The sequence below is a fragment of the Lygodium microphyllum genome, chromosome 19 (assembly GCF_053477565.2).
Source record: "Lygodium microphyllum isolate KBCC chromosome 19, Lygodium_microphyllum_v1.1.10, whole genome shotgun sequence".
In the NCBI taxonomy this organism is placed as follows: Eukaryota; Viridiplantae; Streptophyta; class Polypodiopsida; order Schizaeales; family Lygodiaceae; genus Lygodium; species Lygodium microphyllum.
Genome location: NC_141153.1, coordinates 128,845,515 through 128,858,325, shown reverse-complemented (window position 1 = coordinate 128,858,325; position 12,811 = coordinate 128,845,515).

Sequence of the window (12,811 nt, the reverse complement as noted above, 5' to 3'; positions counted from 1 at the left end):
CATCGATGAGAAAGAATGGAGCATCGAGGCGTAGGAGATTACAAGCAGTCAGATGAGGATAATTCAAACGATGACTATAAAGATTGCTATTCCATGAATGAAGAAAGTAAAGAGGAGATTGGCAAGGTAGATCTCGAAACCCTAGATGGAGAGGGCATAGGCTTCTTTAACGGGAGCTGCATTAGGAAGTGTTACCCTCGCATGCATCCATTGCACGAGCCTCCCATGCCAAAGCCCCCTATTGAAAGTCTGAGTCACCACATTAACGAAAATTGAGGAAGAATATGAGGAGGTAGTGGTATCTACGTACTACGCATGACTGTCATCACTGCCCAGCAAACACATATATTTGATGCATTAATCGATGAGAAAGCTGACTTTAATATCTTGACTCATGATCACTGGATTCAAATTGGAAGACCACAATTGTAGCCCACTAATGCCAAACTCGGCCCATTTGGGGGTTGATCATATGCACTTCTAGGAATGTGCAAGTTTGCAGTCTCTATCGAGTCTGAAAGCATACCAATGATCTTTTATGTGTTGCCAAATGCAAAGGATGCATGTGTTAGATATGCTCAATGCCCCACCCTCATAAGGTGTGACCAATCATCCATGGTGCTCAAAGTTGTAGGGCCCCCATTATGAGGAGAAGCCAAATGTGAGCTCGGATATTGGTTAAGTCCTGACTTGTATATTAGATGAGGTCTATGTGATCGAATGGCAAAAAAGTGATCATTGTAGGTTTAATCTTTGGGTTGGACTAAGTAGTTAAGATGGTAGCAACTCGAGGCACATTGCATCGAGTTGCGGGGTAAGGGAGTTAAAAGGGGCCCCTATGTTGGGGTCCGGGGGTAGCGCCCTTGGTTCTACGGTAAAGGGAATATTCTCTAGCCGACTAGTGGAGGCTCATATGGTAGGTCGGTCACACCGACCTAACCACCTTCACGGGCTATAAAAGTTAAACCCCTTCACAGCCATCGATAATCTATTTTTCACCCAGTGAGAGTTGTTCCAGCTAGCCTTAAGCTCTTCACCTATCTTTTGTCTAGATCGCCATCTAAGCTTCATAGTGGAAGCACACCGATGGATAGAGCCATCTTTGTATCAGTTGTTTGGAGCTAAAGAAATTTCCTAATTCTCCTCTTATCTATTGTGTTATCTCTATCTCTATCTCTTTCTCAGATTCTATTCGCTGCGCCGTGTAATATTCACAGCATGTACGAAATCGTTGTTAGGACATACGCTTAAAAAGTAGACACTTTGTAATATTGACTACAAGTCATAGCACATTCATCTAGGCATTGGCAATGTTTGTATAGTCATAGCTTTCAGCAAGGGTAGCGTGGCTCCATCAAAGCTTACAAAGCCACTGGTAGAGTAGCCCACCACCACACCTAAGGAGGGGGGTCATGATTTGTCACACCTTGCTCAGAAAAAACAATAGCAATCCACCAAGAATACAACAAAGGCTAGAGATCCTACCCTGAAATGGGTGCCTAAGCACAAAGGCCCACCTCCTAGAAGTAGGCACACACGACCTTGCAATGTTAGAAACTCACACACAAGAGCTAGGAGGCCATAGAATAGGCAATATAAGCAAAGACGAATGGTCAAGACATGATGGGTTCCCAAAACCTTGTTACAAGTGCAAGGCTATTACAAGGGCAATGCTTGGATATGGGTGCCTAAAGCCAAAAACTGTCTCAAGGGCACTACTTAAGTGCTACCCTCAAACCCATCTATGCAAGATCGAACAACAGTTAAGGAAGCAAGGCCCCAAGAGACCCTCATACCCAAGCCTACAGATCCCAGAGCTACTCAATCCATAGAGCCCAAGATCACTAAGCTGCCGGCACTCCAGCACGTCCATCGACCAAAACTGCAACCAACTCCTATTGACTTGACCACCCCCAAGGAGCCTAGTGACCCACCTATTTCTCAAGCTGACTATAGCACATCTTCTAAGATGCAAATCCAACCCTTGGTGCCTAAGGATGCCATTACTCCTAAGGACCCACTTGAAGATCGGCCACTAGAAGCTCCATTGTCTAGCTCATTTCCACCCTACCTGCTGCCAATAGGTGTTAAGCCATCCTACGAATGACGATCGATCCTCATATTGCTTAAAGACCTAGCTGAATACACATGAGACAATGTTGCACAGAATATGTGCACAGGAGTTCGCAAAAGTTGCTTGTCACAAGGACGCTATGCAAGATAGAAGCAAGATCAAGATCGATTCAAGACAACAAATTTGATGACAAAGGTATCGTATATTGCAGTTCTATTCCAAGTATAAATCCAAAGCAAGATTAGAAAACCAAAGCTCAATCAGGAGAGCTAAACCCATAGCCATATTTTAGTTCTTTTGATTTCAAAATCCCTCCCGTTAAACAAGCTCATCTTCATGAAACAGATTGTAGCCACAACAAATCCACAAGACAACTTGTTTGATTGTATAGAAGACATGACACACTCTCTCATTGAAAAGCTTCTTTTGCAACATGCCATAATGCCGCTTAATTTTGAGACTGCACTATAGCAATGATAGCTCTATAATCAAGCTCCCCCATTGATGAAGATGATGGCTCTCTAAATACACACTACTAGTACGGTTGGTTGTTGCTCCTCAAGTCGTCAAACGCGTTTAGAGAATCATGCTAATGTCTTGACCATCTTCTTCCTAGATTTTCCCTGCAACAACCTCCTATCTGTGTAGGCTCGTGTGCCCACGATCCCTTTGGTTATGCGCTGTTGCTTCCCAAGATGATGATTACTTCTCCCCTAAAATCTCTCATGACACCAGGTCCGTTTGCTAACATATCACCTCCAGATTCCACTCTAATCCTCGTCACAATGCAATCCATGATGATGACAAGCGCAACAATGAAGGCCTGATCCACGTTAGGGCGAGTACACACCACAAAAGTGTACTTGTCTAGCAGCACATTTCCCACTGAACTTCCGTTTCACCTCTGCAATGACTGCATCTCCATGGAATATCTGAACCTCGCGGTTCTTGAAATTCCCTTTCACTTCGAAGTCAGGTTTGTCATCGTCCTTTTTGATGGGCAGATACACCTCCACAAACTAAGCATGCGGACATGGCTCCTCGTTGACGACTAGACTTCCTCCCATTAAGCTACATGGATGGTGAAGAACGAAGAGGAAGGAAAGATGATGGGAAGGCTATGCACTTAGCTGTGATATTTGCTATACTGAACTCTGAATCTCATCTTCCACGATGGTGCCCAGTCGATGCTTTCTGATCGAAATAAACCCTGAACAAAGCGAGTTGGTTCTATGCACAACCATGCATGGCTAAGATTGAGGGGGGTTATTTAATGCAACAACATCCAGATGTCTGTTCCTCGGAGCCATGCCTACCCCAGACCTGCTGGTCAAAAACTGCGACTTGCCCTAGCTTTGGTTGTGACTTCCAATTCCATCCATTCAGCGTCTCCTGCCTTCATGATGACCACACTTCTCCTCCTCCAAAGATCATAACTTTTTCATAGCTATCATTAGCTTTGCTTTTTGCAGCACTTGAATTACTTAATGCTAAAGCTTGGAGACCCTCTTTACTATTTTTGTTGGGTTTATCCACATTGCAAATAGTAGCACTCTTATTGAGGTTTTCATCCGAGTCACCGGTAGAGGAATTTTTTGCTGCTACTGTCCACTGTAAGGCCTTCTAAAGTTTGAGGCACTATAGCCTCAGGCTTCGAAACTGAAGCATCTACTTTGCCTATCAAATCCTCCTTGGGGTTGCTCGATCCCATAGGAGATAAGGTTTCCTCATTCTGTCTTATCACCTTTGGTAATATCATTGTTTCTGCTTTTGCAGATGTAGCACTTGTAACATTCATAGCATCTGCAACAATTTTCTTATTAGCCTCACGATTATTAGCATTACCACCATCACGCAGTTCCTTGGGAGTCTTTAAGTCTCCATCTTTAGGTTTCATAGTAGTTTTCTTGTCATCTTGGATGTGTTTTCTAATTGCAAGTACAACATACAGTGAGCCAACAGGATTGGCAGCTCCTGCTTATCTTGACATTAAACTGCATACACTAAAAACCTTTGTCATCAGTTTAGAGGTTTTTGGATACATAAACAATGTAGACACACAAGCAAGAATTCATATGAGCTACCACACACACAGACATAAACGCGGGCTATTTGTGCTTGAGTACTACTCAGCGAATGCAAAAAATTTAAGATGGAACCAAGCAATCAAATTTTCAGACTAACAGTTCAAACTGAACCACAAACGAAAAGACACACACAATGGAAAACAAATTCCTAATGACACTGACTAGTGAGTTCAAATTCTCGGCAAAAAACTCCACCCTTAGGTTCGCAGTGGTGGACGTGTAGTGTTACGACAACGTCCTGTCGCCTGTATCAAGCGCTTAGATGCCACTTTCACCCTACTTGCTAAGAGCTATGAGTGCTTAGACCTAGGTCTACTTGATGCATCCTTAGAGTCGGATGTTCGCTCCTTGCCATGCACCTGGGAGGATTACGAATTCATGATGGTAAAAACACCCATGGTTGCGGAGGAATTGATTGCTAATGCTGAGATATCTCGAGACAAGGCCCTTAAACAACGGCTGATCACCTCCTGTAGCAAGAGCAGAGTCACTGCCATGAGCCAAGAGTTAGAGAACTTTGCAAGCTAGCCGATAATGACTCATCCTTCTTACGCAAGTGGTATGCTCTCCAACTCCAGTGGGAACAAGAAGGCTGCCAAATCATGACCAATGCTGTGAGTAGTGACATGCCATTAAGATCTCTAAGTATGATCCCACTTACATAGCTCCTACCTCTTTTAGGGTATCGACCATCACTCGCAATTGATCATTGGAAGATCATGTCATGAGCCACCCTTACCTAGATCGAGTCCTTACTGAAGAAGAGCTACACATTGCTAGCAAGATCAACTCTCGTGATCTTATAACTGATGTCCTCACCTATATCACATGCATATGCATCATACCTCACGATATGGACTGCCATGCTCAGTTGGAATATAAATCAAAATTCTATGCCTAGCTTCTGCAAGGTAATGTCCCACCCACATGCACTTAAACGCCCTTAACTCTTTGCTCTCCAATCCTAGGAAGGATTTGAATCATTCCTAGGGGAGGGAGGGGGTAAGGTGGAAAGGAAACAAGCATAAAAAGAAAACAGGAAAAGAAGAAAACAAAGATGCCTTAACGTCAATCAATGTTTAAATGACAAGACTCAGAATGTGGGAAAAATTATCATGGATATTTTTGAATTGTGTGGATTGCTTGAAGTGGAAATTCTACTCTATACTTAAGCATTTCACATTCTTAAGAGCTTTCATGTATGCTTATCTACCTCCTTGTGGAAGTTGACTCAAGAAAACTAATGGTGAACTATGATATATGACATGAACCTAAAATGGCAAGGCAAGATAAATGTGGCGAGCTTGCATTCATGGAGGAAGAGCAAGAAAAGTACGGCTTGACAGTAGAAACGAGGGGTTTCAGTCAGTTCACATTCAAGCATACCCTAAACCTAGAAGAAGCCATCACGGAGGAGCCAACCGTAAAACAAATCGTGGACTAGTGCAGTCTATAGAAGTATGTAGAGAAAGTTGGGTAGGTTGTTGATTACATCAAGTGCACAAAATTTCGGAGGAGCTTTGATGCCGAAAGAAACTGTGGCACGGTGACGGTAAGAAGAGGAGAAGAAGCCCTCCAAGTAGTAGAGGTGGAGTTGAGCCCTGCGATGGTGGTGAAGGCCCTGGGTTTAGCCAGTAGGACTGAGAAATGCCTAAGGAGGGATGTGTATAGCAACATGCTAGGGTTGAGCAAGGCTACTGTGTATACAGTTGATGGGATAAGCTTGGCGAATATCCCAAGCCATTGTGAAATTAAAATGTAGGCAAAGATGGTTCATGCCCTCTTCTCCAATCAAAGATACAATGCCCTTATGAACAGAGTCGAGGTACCCTTGTTGGAAAGCATTGCAGCTGGATCCCCAGATAAGGTGGACTCGAATGCCTTCGTGTGCAAGTCCATAAAAAACTTAGCAAAAGCCTTGGCCACAGGTGCAACAACAACACGTGGAAGTCCTTGGACTCTATAACGAGGTTAGCTAGGAAAAAGTCCTCCTCCAAAAGGCATTCACCATCAGGTTCGGTGGAATACTGACGACATCATCCAAGAGGCCCTGAAGGACGCAGAAGGAGGTGAAGAGGAAGTAGGGGAGACCCTTGACTGATTGCCACACCCTGAGTAGGAGTAGTCTGGTGAGAGGACTATAAGTATTAGGGAAGAGCAAGAGACACAATTTGGCCAGAGAGAACCCAATGCACCAAAGAAGAAAACCCCATCGAAGCCATATAAGGAAACAAAAGAAAGAATGACCAAGGAGGAACGGGCTGAGCTAAAGAGGGCCTAAAGAGAGTCCAAGAGGGCCAAAGAGGAGAGAAGGACCAAGGAGGAACATGCCGAGCTAAAGAGGGCCTAAAGAGAGTCCAAGAGGGCCAAAGAGGAGAGAAGGGAGAAGGAAGCAACATAGCTAAAGAGAGTGGAAGAGAAGTGGAGAAGGGATGAAGAAGAGAGAAGAAGAAAAGTAAAGGAAGAGGTGAAAGAGTTGAGGAGAAAGGAAGATGAAGACATGGCCGAGGCCATACATAGGTCAGTGGAGAAGACTTTTGGCACAGAAGACCTAGCCACCATGAGCTCACGGAGGGAAGGAGAGCCAAGTAGTAGCACCAAAGCCTCAGAGGTTGAATCAGTCCCGATAGTATCATGCAAGGGCAAGGCCCCAATGCACCCCCTCCCATCAATTTTCACATCCCACGCCACGACCACCTCGACGGCCCAAGACACTATAGTTGCCATGGACACTAGAAAGTTAATGTCCATGATGCAGATTTTTGTAACGAAGATGTAGGAGATAGCTCCAGATTCGAGAGTAGGGGTCCCCACTGCAAGAGCTAAAAGACCAGCCCCGCAACAGCCACAAGGTAGGATCCCAAGAGGTAGAAGTTAGAGGCCTCTATGACTACAGTACCTCCCATGACACCCACGGCCACAACATATGATGAGTATATTAAATAGCTTCTAGCATAGCTAGAAAAGGCCAAGGAAGAGAAGAGAGTAGTAACAGCCAAGCTGGAGACTGAAAGAGAAGCCTTAGCAGCACTCAAGTTGGAAGCAACCCGCCAGACAACAAATCATCAATGAGAAATCTAAGAGCTAAAAGAGCAGCTCAAAGCTAAGGAAGAGGTAGAAGCAAGTTGGCAAGCAAAACTAGGTGAAGAGATACAAGACTAGGTGAGGATGCAACAACGCATCGAGGAGCTAGCCAAGCTGTATGAAGAGCTACAAGGAGTTATGATAAATGTCCTAAATGCCACGAAGGAGCTAGAAGCAACAAGAGAAGAGAGGGCATGAAGACATCAAGAAGAAATAGAAAACTTGAAGAAGAGGACTACCCTAGAGTTGGAGGAACAGGAGAAACTTGAAAGGAAAATCGAGTGCTTAGAGAAAGAGAAAGAAGAAGCCATCAAAGAAGCAACCTAAGGACTGCAGGAAGAGCTAGAGAATCTAGAGTAGGAGGTGGAAGAGATAAAAATCATGGGTGAATATGAAAGATAGCGGCATGAGGGAAGGCAAGAAGCCCACATGCGCAGTAAATGAACGAAGATATGTCTAAAAGGTTGTTAGAAACTTCCATGCAACTCATCGTGATGCAACAAGCCCAGAAGATAGCCAAGGAGCAACTGAACCACTGGAATAAGGAAAAAACACACATGCTGGAAGTTTGGAATGAACAACAGTAGGTGATAATGATGCTGTCTCAAAGCATGGAGAAGGGCAAGAAGGAATTGGATGAGAGAGCCAAACAATGGTGGAAATAGCACAACTTCAAATGGGTGTGAAGACTTGCCAAGCACTTGGCCATAGGCAGAATGTGAGCGGATGTTGGCAGAGGCCAAAACCAAAGCCACAGAAGCAAGTTGAGATACACAATGCCAAGCCTTCTTAAGCACAATGCTCCATGTAACGCAAGTGGACATCAAGGATTTTGTGGAGAGGATGAGAAAGAAGTTAGAGATGACCACTAGAGCCCTAAAGTATTGCTTGCAAGAGTGTGCTCTTCCAACCGGGCACCGGTCTAACAAGAAAAGAACAATGCCAGTATTTGAGGCAAGCTGGACTCTCCACCTGAGCTGAAGGAGCTAGGTTTTGAAGAGCAAGAGTAGTTGTATCCACCCCCAACTTCGACACCAGAAGAGCAACTACCAGAGGAAGGGTCAAACTTCGAACAGGAGCTAGAAGAAGAGTAATAGACATCCATCTGTCAATCATGCGCTTTCTTGAGGATTTCTCATCCTGTCCAGACCCCGCTTTCATCACAACTTGTGATTATCTTAGGACTATTAGATTACTACTAAAGCAAAAGCCAATCGCTGAGGAGGTCCACCTCCCTCCACTCTTTTTTGATCTCAACCTAGGAATATATAGTTGTGCCATGGCTCGACTAATGATGAGGGCGTATGCTTACAGGTCTTGGCATTTGATGCTCGATTATGCCCGATTGGTGCCTATACATAGGGGAATGTATGCCTATGGTTTGCCTATGGATTTGAGCTTGGATTGAGCATTGATTTGCTCAGTTTACAAAGGTTATATGCTACTGGAAACTTCAGGGCTGAAGCTATTTATGCTACAGTTGGGTTATGCCTATTGGTCTCACGAGGTGCTCCCAGCTACTCGGTATGATGTCATGATGTATTTGGACTATGCCACATGTCTTGTTTATGCTCCAGAATGCTTTTGAGCTGAGATTAGAGCTCGATTTGGGCTTGACTGTCACTTCTTTGCAGCTGGCATTTCATATATGGCATGGTTTATGCCTAGGCTACCCAGTACAGGTTATGATGTCTTGGAGAATGCTTTATGCTTTGGCTGTGGATGACAGTTTTTTGAGCTCATCTCAACATTCATTTGAGTATTCCCTTGAGTAGTTGGACATTGACTTGGATTTTTCCCTTGGATGCTATTGAGGCATTGTCTTGGTTACTTGTCTTTGGTACTCTGACTTGGTTTGCTTGAGTTATTGAGCTTGTTTATCTACCTTTTGAGTCAGTGGGAGCATCTTGTATGCTTGACCGACATTGAGCAGGAGGTTTATGTTATTTTGAGAATTTTGCAGATACTTGAGACTTTGGGATCTCTTACACTGAAATGTTGCATGGTTCATGCACTGATATCTTGGAATTGCTTTTGACTTGAGCTTGGGCTTTGAACTCTTGTGAGCATACACCTACTGGTGTCAGGTCTTGCCAGTGTTATGTATACTTTGCCCTATTGTCTAGGGGGTATGCCTAATCACTGACGGATGCTTTGGTGACATGTTTGGGTGTTTGCTCAAGGTCTTGATGACTGTTTGGTGTTGATTTATGCCCGTTTATGGCATAAATCAGCACCAAGGTCTTGATGACTGTTTGGTGCTGATTTATGCCCGTTTATGGTCATGTCTTGGTTGTCATTTCTTGACTTGGTGTAGTGATTTGATCCATAATTGTCTCTCACAATACCCTACTGTCATTTATTACAGCAATGCCTCTCAAGTACCCTACTGTCATTTATGTATACTTTGCCCTATTGTCGAGGGGGTATACCTACTCTCACTAACGGATGCTTTGGTGACATGTTTGGGTGTTTGCTCAGGGTCTTGATGACTGTTTGGTGCTGATTTATGCACGTTTATGGCTGGTCATGTCTTGGCTGTCATTTCTTGACTTGGTGCAGTGATTTGATCTGCAATTGTCTCTCATAATACCTTGCTGTCATTTATTACAGCAAGCATATAACTTCGGACTGACATGGATTTTTCATGTTGAAATATTCTAAAATGATGTACTTTTACTAGTACTTGGTGGGCAGCATCTTTGATTACACTTTTCTCGCCATTTTCTCTCGATTTTGGTGATTCTTTGGTCATTTAATGCAATAAATAGCAAGCAGTTTTGAATTGTCTACAGTCTTCCAGCCTGCATTATGGCGAGTTCGTCCACTCATGCTATTTTCAACATCACTAAGCTTGATGGTACGAATTACTCTTATTGGAAGAGCTAGATTTGGCAGGTGTTGGTGCAGAAATCACAGATCAAACCATTGAGGTTGAGCAGGCATCCGCCTGCAACTATGCTAGATAGGGAATGGCTTGAGCTTGATGAGTTATGCAAGTCCACTATTGTATTATCTCTCACAGAACATGTTCATTACAATGTATTTGAGGAAGAACAGAGTGCATGGTAGTTGTGGGATAAAATCAAGAATCTCTATGACAAGAAAAGTCCAGCGCCTCCGCCTAGCCGCCTGTGTATTACTACATTGACAGTCACCGCCACTGCACATTGCAGGTGGCGGGTACCCGTCACCGTCACTTTATTCTTTATTCTTTTAGTGACAGTTTGAATAAAGGAAGGCCCGGTCACACATTGTGACTATTGGTGTTCCCATTTCTTGTCTCTCCCTTTCTTGCTCTTGCTCTCCCGCCATAGCTCTTGAGTGCAAGCTTCCACCTTTTAGATTCAGCACAAAAAATTCTTTGCAGCAAGCTGTACGAAACCTCTTGATACACAAAACTTTGTATTTTGATTGATGTTTGTTTTTTCTTTACAATTAGATATATGATATGAATGTAGATAGTTATGTGCAAATCAATATTTTGTAAAGAATGGCAAACCATGGCTTTTATCATGGGGAAGGTTGGGCATATCGTGTGTTGTTCTCTTGTTCTTTGTGAAATTGTTAACTTATTCAAATTCTTTTATGTTCAATTAAGTTGTCCGTATTTAAGATTTGAGATGTTAGATTCACCATGGGGTTCGCTTTGTGGGACTTCCTTTCATATGATATCAAAGGATCTCCTCCTTTCGAGTAATCATTAGTTACACTTTACTTGCATTAGTCATCTTTGGTGATAATTAATAACTTTTTTGTTGCCAATTGACAACTATCTTTGCTTTCCAACAAAAATAATTATCTTTTTGCTAGGGACCATAGTCTAGGATCCTTATTTATCCCTTCTTGTGTTTATTCTCCTTTAAATGTTCACCCATTAGATGAGACAATCCTTGATATCGAAGCTTCTATGAAGGTGATCACTAGTTGTTTTGCGAGTACTACAATCAAGACTTGCATCCCTCTATGACAAAAGCATTGACAAATGATTATATTTCTTGGTGAATGTGGACTTGATAGTGGCTCTTGGCTTCATTATAATATTTCATTTTTTGGGCATTTGACTTGCTGATTACATGGCTTTTTCCACATGCTTTGATACATCAACATCATTTGACCATTATATATCTTAATCTCATCACATTGAGATCCTTATCATGGTGCATGTACATGATTGAACTTGATTTATGCACACTAATGCAAAGAGATTAATGGGTAGGTCTCAACACTCACTTGGTAGTATCTAAACATTATAAAGTTTATTTTGTAAGGCTTGCAATGATGAAACTTTGTGCAAATGAATATGCCAAATTAGTGATTGAGCTTTAAATAAAGAAGTGAGTTCATATGGCTCTCTAAAATTAGAGGAAAACTTTGAATTTTGACCCCAAAAGAAGAACATTGACAAATGAATGTGAATCCTAGCTTGAAGTGAAAATTTTATTGACCTTATGAAGGCTACAGAGTGTCAAGTTGTCTACAAATACTCTACCCTTTGAGGAAAAAATATCTACTCTTTGAGGAAAAATTTCTCACTATATACTGCAACTCAAGGGATTAGACTTCATCGCAATATATCCATGTATAGGCACCTTAGTATTTAAGAGATTTTGCAAAATTTGTGTAAGTTTAGAGAATGTGAATATAGCATATATAAGAGGAAAATGTGCACTTTTTTGGAATCTTTTGACATGCTTCTATGCAAGAAATTTGTAGGTTCTTGTTAAGGCCTTTGAAGGGCCTTAACTAAGATATAATTGGGCATATCTCAAACGTCTATGCCTATCAAAACAATCCTCTTACTTGAAGTGCTTGAATCTTACCCTTTAATCGATCATGGGTTCTATATGGATCCTAATGCACAAAGCTTAGAGCCAGTCTATTCTAAGCTGCCCTCCTCATAGCGAAACTTGGCCCTGCAAAAGTAATCCCCAGATAGGCATATGTCTAGACTTGATCCCCACCATCTTCCCACCATATTCAAAGTATGGCACTAATTGTCTCATCTAATGGGTGGAGGTGTTAAACACCACAACCTTGTTCTTTCCAAGGTTCACCATGAGGTCTCTCTCTTGACAAAAGACATGTGATGCAACTTGGTGGTGTTGCAACCCTCTTAAGTTCCTTGACATTGTTAGATTATCTTTGTGTCAATGCTAGTTTAGAAAGATCATCTTGACAAGTTGTGAAGAACGATCCCCAGAGAGTCACCAACCTTATCAAGATTGCTTCCTTGAGCATACAAGAGACTATGGGAATTGTGTTGAATTGCACTATTATCACTAGATCTTTCTACAAGCTTTTTGTAGTGTTCGTTTGGACTAAGGGGTGTTAACAAAATAATGAGATTTCAAAGCAAGATCTTATCTTTCCACCAATTTGCAAGCCCTAGATTTTCCTATCACTTTCCATGTTTCACAACCTGTCAACTTAATGCTTTAGACTTAACTATTTAGCAATAGAAAGAGAAAGAATGGGGATGGTTTATGTCATTAAGAAGTTTACACACTACCTTTAGCCACTCGAGTTCTGATTTTGGTTGATCATCATGCTCTATTGCATTTAG